The 8,212-nt window shown below is 41.7% G+C and overlaps 1 pseudogene; it reads right to left on the bottom strand.

The window, feature by feature from the left end:
• Positions 1–5,663: 5,663 nt before the first annotated feature.
• On the bottom strand, positions 5,664–7,041 carry LOC132347596 (elongation factor 1-gamma-like; annotated as a pseudogene).
• Between the last annotated feature and the right edge of the window lie 1,171 nt (positions 7,042–8,212).

The following is an 8,212-nucleotide window of genomic DNA, read 5'->3' as shown; positions in this document are numbered from 1 at the left end:
GTAGAGCTCATTGACAAATTAATTTTGATAATACCATCCAAAGGTTAAAAACAAAGATAATGCACACATAAACATATAGACAGACACAAGGAAAGATCTCATGGCTTCATTTCCTAAACTTAGTCATGAATCAGATATCACAGTATAAAACTTCATATTTGTAAATAACAGTTGGAATAAGAAAAAAGTTAAAAGGTTTCTTCCTCTTTTTTTTTTCCCCTCAGTTCTCAGGAATTAGAGATGGTCTAGATAAGATAAGGGTTCCTGAGACCCCTCGTCTCAGGGCACAGGGAGGGAAAATCAAGTTTTTCTAGTAGGACTTTTGTTCTCCCAGGGTCAGAATTCTGAAAAAAACAAACAAACAAACAAATATTTTAACAAGCTAGGTTTCTCTGATTGTATATGCAAAAAAAGAACAGATTTTACAATTTCAAAAAAAAAAAGTTTTTTCTTTATCAATTTTCTCTGGAGTCCAAAGAATATTGTTGCCACACTGTCAAAGCTCATCTTCCTTTTTCTGTTGTCATAGTTTCATAGCTAAAATTTAGATTGGCCCTGATAACAGGAGCAGACTTGTTGATAAAATGTTGTCCCAGCAGAGGTTGTCCCTCTGGGGAGGTGAGGTCCTAGTTTGATCAGAAGAATCTGAAGGAGTAAGGGAAATTGCAGGAGTGGGGGAAGCTTGGTTTCCCCCATGACAGTTGGGAGAAGTTAGAAGGGGATCGTTTAGGATGTCAGGAGAGTTTTTCTAATTCCTCAAGCTTTTGATTATAGGAGCCATATACAGCAGGATTATGATAAAGGGCCATAAATTCCTGGACATAATGGAACCTCCGTCCATTTTCCCATCCTGTGACAATAAAGATCTAATTGTAAGATAGTATTTTAATCTAGAGACCCATTTGCAGGCCATTTTCCACTCCCCAACTTAAATAAAGGCCAGGCCATGTTACAGCAAAACTTAAGTTTTCCCTTCTTGGCCCATCTGGCTTAGAAAGAGGATCTTCCCATGTTGAGTAACCTGCATCCAAGAACAGCACTCCTAGAAAACATTACTATGAGGCACATGAAGGAGATTCAGAGCATCCTTTGAATTTCCTTTGAAACCTGTTGCTTAATGGAATTTTGAGCCTCCTCTACTCTCCCATTGATCCCTGACCAGATGTCTCTGGTCGATCGAGTTCCTCACATGAGGGGTCCCCAGAAGGGGGGGACATTGGATGCACTGCCAGTGCATTGCCATGACTGTCCTTGAAGGGAATCTGTTGTCTATGACAGTGCATGGGTTGCCAAGGTCTGGAGTAAAGGAGGAACTCCTAGAGGAACTGGAGTTGGCTGCAATGGAAAGTGCCATGGGGGTCAGGACATGAGGACCGAGAGGTGGGAGTATTCCCATAGGGGATTTTGGACACAGAGTAAGGTGGGAGATTAAACAGCAGAAGAACCCCTAGTCTATTGCCCTGTTTGTTTGGCAGCTAAGGTAAAATTGAAGAGGACCTAAGGTTTAGGTGAAAAAGAAATCTTGCCTCGTGAGTAAATTAGGAAAGAAAATCTCAGGAAAAAAGTGAAGGGCAGTTGTGCACGCTGGTGGGGTGATGTGTGTATCGGAGGGCAACTCTGGGAGAAAGACACTGGAAGACAGTGGGGTCCAGGAGATGAAATTTTTCTACGCCCAGGAAATAAAGTGTGCTGTGTAGCAGGGTACAATTTGTTGGAGGCAGCAGCAGACAACAAGCTATGACTCCCAGCGCGTTGCTCACAATATTGATGAGTATACACCCCTTGAGTGCTGGGCATGCTGAGGGTTGTGGTTTAGGCAGAGCAAAAAAAGAGGGAGAGAGGAGAGAAAAAACCCTTGGGCTCCTTCAAGGTTGGAAATCACATTTCCACCAGGTCCCAAAGGACAGTGTCAGTTGTCACCCAAGCATTATTTGAATCTGCACAGCCTGGGGATACCAGCTGCCACCCTGAATTTGAGCGGAGCCATGATGCACATAATGCAGTGAGTGGACTGAGTTTATGCCTTGTGGGTCTTGAAAAGAAAGCAAAGCAGGGAGCAAGAGAAAGAGGGCAAGAGAGAAAGTCGGGGACCTCAAGCTGCAGCCAGGCAAAGCCTGCGGTTTACCTTGAATTCCTGGGTTTCAGCACCAACATTATCTCAGGTGGCTTCAGTCTGCAGCAGATTGAAGCAGGACTTCAGTTCTGCATCCAAAGATTGAAGTCAGCTGTGTCAATGAGAGCACTGAATCCTAGCCACTAGACCACGATGGCCAGTGACACAGCCTGTCGGATTTGTAGAAATGAATTTCCACAAAGAGACAGAAAGTAGTGAAACAAGTAAAGTGTTTATTAGGAGGAATAACAGTACAGTAAGTCCCCTACATATGAATGCGTTCCATTGGAGAGCACGTTCATAAGTCCAATTTGTTTTTAAGTCCAACAAAATTAGCCTAGGTACCCAACTAACACAGTCGGCTATATAGTACTGTACTATAATAGGTTTATAATACTTTTCCCACAAATTATACATAAAAAACAAACAAACACAAAAAATAAAGAAAATATTTTTAATCTTACAGTACAGTATCTTGAAAACTACAGTAGTACAGTACAACAGCTGGCATACAGGGGCTGGCATCGAGTGAATAGGCAAGAAGAGTTACTGATTGGAGGAGGGAGAGGAGGTGGGAGATGGTAGAGCTGAAGGATCATCAGCAGTAGCAGATGGAGGGCAAGCTGCAATTTCACTCACACCTGATGTTGATGGCACAGGTTCTGGTTCCTTGCTGGATTCAATTCTATCTACACTTTTGAAAAAATGACCCAGTGATATCTGGGTAGTAGATCTTTTCTTCTCATCATAAATGACATCCTGGGCTTGAAGTAAAGATACTGTACTACTGTACTCTATACAGTACTGTACAGTAAAGTACACAAAAGCACAACCACTTGTAGAAGATGCATGAATATGACAATGTTTGCAAGACATGCGAATTAACTTATGTGATTGGACATGCAAATGCATGTTCACCTCTTTAAAAGTTTAAAATTTGAAGGTTCGTATGTAGGGGACTTACTGTGTGTGTAAGTAGACATACATGGGTGAGCTCAGAGAGAGAGTCGTGCCTTTGTGGTAGTTTGAATCACTTATATAGGGAATTTCATCTGGGTTTCCTTTAGCCAATCATCTTGCTTTGTCTGGCTCTGAGTCCGTATTTGGTTTATCTCAGCGTCCTCCTCTGTGTGTGTATGCATCTCTTAGCCAAGATGGATTCTAGTAAAGAGAACTATGGGGTAGGTTGACATTACCTACTATGGGATGGCATGCCCTCCCTTTTTGACCTCTGAGGAGTCTTTTTGCACATGTGTAGTTGAGAAAGTCTCCTTGACCTCAAGAATGAGAAATATGTGGTCTCTTTATCTTTTATCTGGGCAGGGCTCAGCTCCTCCTTGCTCCTGGTTTTATCTTTATCTTGGACTATCTGTCCACAGGAGATAAACTCCAGCTGCTCAGCCTAGGGCCCATCTGTCTCTTGACTCAATTCTGGGTAGTGAGAGACCAGAATTAAATTGCAGGTCACCAAACTGGGATCGGAGAATTGTTGTCAGAGCATTATTGGTGTTGATTTTTTCAAATAAATAACGAATGTACCAAATATCCCCCTCACTCAGTGGCCTCCGGGGGTTTCACCTCATGCTATTGGATCCCTCTGTTACCTCCACTTATGGTCTCTGATTCTGGAAAGCATGATCAGTGCATCTTTTAGAAATAAATGATTCTTGTATAGGCTTGTTATAATTATAGATTGATAATTAATTATAGTTTTAGAATGTCCCTTTTGCTAAAAATGACTAACACTATATTGGTAGAAATACCTGAAAATCTGTTCTTTCTTGAGTGTGGAATAGATAGAGAGGTGTAGAAGGAAATAAAACTAGAAAGATTGGATAGAGTTAAAAAGCACAAAGGAAGTCCAATGAGCAGTAGAGTGTTTTGGACTTTATTCAATAGAAAACAAGGAGTCTCCATGTGTTCTTAAAGGGGGCAGACATTATCTGACTTGTGATTTAAGAAGATAAATTGGGTCACCGTGTGAAGGAAAGATTTTAGAGAAGAGATAACAGAGAAGTCAGGAATCCATTGTCACAATTACCCATGTGAGAGACAATGAGGACCTAAACAGGAGCTGTCGAATCAGCACTGCCAATACACAGGACACCATGACTGTCTGGATGTGGGGAAGGGAACAGAATCTAAAATGATGCTTTTTTTATGGAGAAGTTTAAGGATTCATGTTCATGAATACTAAAGATAGCATAAATTTGGAGAGAGCCCAAATGGAGATGGTGACTTTCTGGAGCTTTAGAGCACTTGGACATAGCAGAAACACTGCAATACGGTCAGTTTTGATGTGGATAGATGTGAAATACAGCAAAGAAGCAACAGTTGCATTTTCTATTCCAAATATTCATATATAATCTCCTGTCTCTCTGCAATTAAAACTATCTAGTAATGACATTCTATATTATGGGAGAATATTTGAATTCCCAGTGTCTTTATATGAGTACTATTTTATTTTAATGAGTGTTATTAACCTTCATTGGGTATGACTTGGGAGATGTCATATGGAGTCTTTAATGGGACTCTTCTACCTCTAGAATGTATATTTATATATATTCACCAATTATTCCTAGTTGAAACAACACATTTCATTATACAGCCTGTAGACTGGTCACTTTGTCATCTTAGAGTTAATTGGTGTCATTTTGGAAATACATATGCATAAATGTAGACACCAGGTGTGTTGACTTTTTTCCTTCTTCAGAAGTGCATGTCTTGCTAATGGACAATTTCAGGGCTAAAATTTAAAAGGGACTTTTGGTATCACCTATTTTATTATTTGATCTTTAGATAAGCTCTCTTAGATTATATTCATTTTAAGCTGGCAATATAATTTATTGTTTTTTTACTTTTATAATTTTTTTTCAGGGTTGTTAACTGACATTTATGACTGCTCTACATTGCAGGAAGGAGTAGGGCATGTTTAGGGTTCAGGTTCCAGTGACACCCCCTTGGTTCAAAATCCTGCCTCCACCACCTAAGATGTGTGATCACAGGCAACTTGCTTAAATCTCTGAACTCCACTTCCTTGTTAGAAATTAGGGATACCCTAGAGATGATCCACAGCCAGGTTAGGGCCCACAGGCCAGTATCTGTTCCAAGGAGTCTGTACCTCTTCTTGCTGTTTGTCTGAAGTGTTGAAACTATGACTCTTGGATATGGCTGCTGCCCCACCTCACAGGGCAGCTGCAGGAAGTAGTGTTAAGTCACTGTGCATGCTGTGCTCTCACCCCATCAGCAGGTATTCTCCCCCTTCATGCAGGAAGGTCTGGAATTAGGTAGTTACAAAGCCCTGTGTCACCACCTCCTAACTACATCCAATCTTTCCCAGCTAGCCTAGAAGATGGTCATCACAGGAGAGGCAAGGCAATTTAAAAAAAAAAATCAAAACTGAGGAGAGACCTCTCTTTCTGCTCTTCTGAAGACTTCTCTCCTGCACAGGGAGGTCCTGCAGTTATAGACAACACCCTGCTTCAAGATATCTACTCCCCTTTGAAGAAGCCATCACCCACAGGCAGGGCAGGAAAGGGTTCGATGTTCAGTTTCCTTTAATGACCCCCATTCTCCCTGAAGGGCAGGTGCAGGCAGCTTGGCAATGGCAAGAGATGTTCACTTGAAGATCTTGCCCTGATTGAAGGCTTTGCCCGCATGCTGGAAGACCCCATCCCAGGAAAAGTATTCTTGAACCAGCGGCTGGGTATCCTCGCTGCTGGGATCCAGTTTCCGCCATGTGTATGACTCATAATCCACCTGCTAATCTGGACTCAGGGGGAAAGCAAGCTCCTGGCCTCAGAAGACCCAGACTCCAGAAATGGAGCTGCTATTGTTGGTTCCAAAGAGAATGACACTGGCAAAGGCATTCTTCTTCAGTTTGTCCAATCGCTGGAACATTCCATCGATGAGGTTGCAGCTTATGAATGTCTGGGTGAGCTCTTCAGGGAAGCAGTAGTCGGAGTACCACAGGGACCAGCCATTTTTATCAAAGTGCTCCCAAGAGTACGGCAGCACCACGGAGAGTGTGTCCTAGTTGGAGTACTTGCGCTTAAATTCATCCAACACAAAGGTACTCTTGGGCAGGTGAGCAAAGGGATCCTTGGCCTTCTGCTCAGCAGCCAGTGCCTGCTCACATTCATCCAGCTCCTCCTCAGTAGCAGGGGCAGCTGTCTTCTTCTCCTCTTTCTGCTCAGCCTGGGGCTTCTGCTTCTCTTCTCGAGAAGCTTTCTCTTTCCGTGGGGTGTCCTTTTTAGGCTGGCTCTCTGCAAACTTTTTAGCATCAAACTGGGCTATTTTTTTCAGTTTCACCTCCCCCAAGACAGCCCAGAACTGGGGCTGGTTAATGCAGGTGAGGAGCCAGCAGTTTGTATTAGGGAAAGGCTGGCAGAAAGAAGGCTCCAGAAGCTGTTTATAAAGCCACAACAGGGTGCAGACAACTGTGATGTCAGCCAGTGTCACACATTCGCCCACCAGAAAAGTCCTTGTCTTCAAGTGAGCATCCAGCAACCCCACAATTTGCCTCACCACCTCCTTTGCATTCTCTGTGACCTGCTTGTTGTGGTGCATGATGCCCAAGGTGGGGAACACCCAGGTACTGGCTGGGGGAACTACATCGCTATCAGCAAAGCTTACCCACTGCGCCACCTGGGCTGCTGCTTCAGGAGTACTTCTCCACAACTCCTCGTTGCTCACATAGTAGGCAATGGCATTGCTCTCAAACACACAGAATCCATCGTCACCCTCAAAGGCTGGAACCTTGCCAGCAGGAAATTTACCGAGAAATTCGGGGGTGCAGTTGGTTTGGCCAAAATAGAAGTGGGGTGGTGCGGAGAGCACACGGACCTGAGCCCCGCTGTACTGAGCAGCAGTGAGGGCCTTGAAGACCCTCCAGTTTTCAGATATGTGTCCAAGGTCCCAGCCGCCATGGTGATTCTGCAGAGAAAGGGGCTAATTTGTTGTTGTATTACCATGTGATCATTTTAAGCTGGGTACCCTACAAAAGTGATGCCTAAGGCTCTTAGAGGTAAGGCTAGCATGAAGATTTTATCAATAATATGAAGATTCATTAAGTCAATTGAACTAAATTATACCATTGCTTAAACAACCCTATGATTTTTGAAGCACCCGCTCAATCTTTATTCAGCTTACTTAATACATTAAGGTTCTTTTAAAATATTTCATATACTAGCTGGAATAAAGAAAAAATTCTCTTAAAAGTTTTTTTATTTTATCTCAAGAATTAATATAAGTACGTTATTATTATGATAGATAATTCTACTTAGAACTATTATCTTCTCTTAAGTACAGTACTAACATTTCCATAAACCAGCAACAGGGAGAGCTAATATCGCTGGGATTTTTCAACCCTCATTACATGACTGGAACACATTTCTTTGGAAAAAAAACAATTCTCAGATGACTATTACCCACTGTGATAAACTATTTCTTACTCTGTCATTATTGGCATAAGAGTTAATGAAAAGCCTCTAGTTGCTTTACAAGTACAAATCATTTTTTTAATTTTATTTTTTTATGGAAGTAGAGTCAAGTTACAATGTTTCAGGTATACAGCAAAGTGATTCAGTTATATATATATAAGGTATTGAATATAGTTCCCTGTGCTATACAGTAGGTCCTTGTTGTTTACCTATTTTACATATAGTAATGTGTATCTGTTAATCCCAAATTTCAATTTTATCCCTCACCCCCTTTCCCCTTTGGTAACCATAAGTTTGTTTTCTATGTCTAGGACATTTTAAAATATTCATTCAGAAAATAGTTATTATTATTGTGTGACAGACTATGGATTAGGGACTAAGAATACAACAATAAAGACAAATGCTTGTGCCTCATGGTTTTCATTCTAGTGAAGGATAAAGTTATGTCTAAGTGGGTTTTTCCTTTCTTGGCCACACCCTTAGATACTGACATTTGAATATCTAAATTTTAGCATCTCATGTTGTTTTGTTTGCTCTATTATGCATCTCTGATTGGTTTGTGTATTTTGTCTTTAGGGAGTTGGTAACAACTTAGTGGTAAAAAGTGCAGGGTTAGGGCCTTATTGCCTAGTTCTGAGTCCTGCTCAGCTACTTTCTA

Source organism: Balaenoptera ricei, chromosome 14 (assembly GCF_028023285.1).
Source record: "Balaenoptera ricei isolate mBalRic1 chromosome 14, mBalRic1.hap2, whole genome shotgun sequence".
NCBI classification, from domain to species: domain Eukaryota; kingdom Metazoa; phylum Chordata; class Mammalia; order Artiodactyla; family Balaenopteridae; genus Balaenoptera; species Balaenoptera ricei.
Note: the sequence above shows the minus strand (reverse complement) of the source record. Positions and strands in the feature narration are given on the sequence as shown.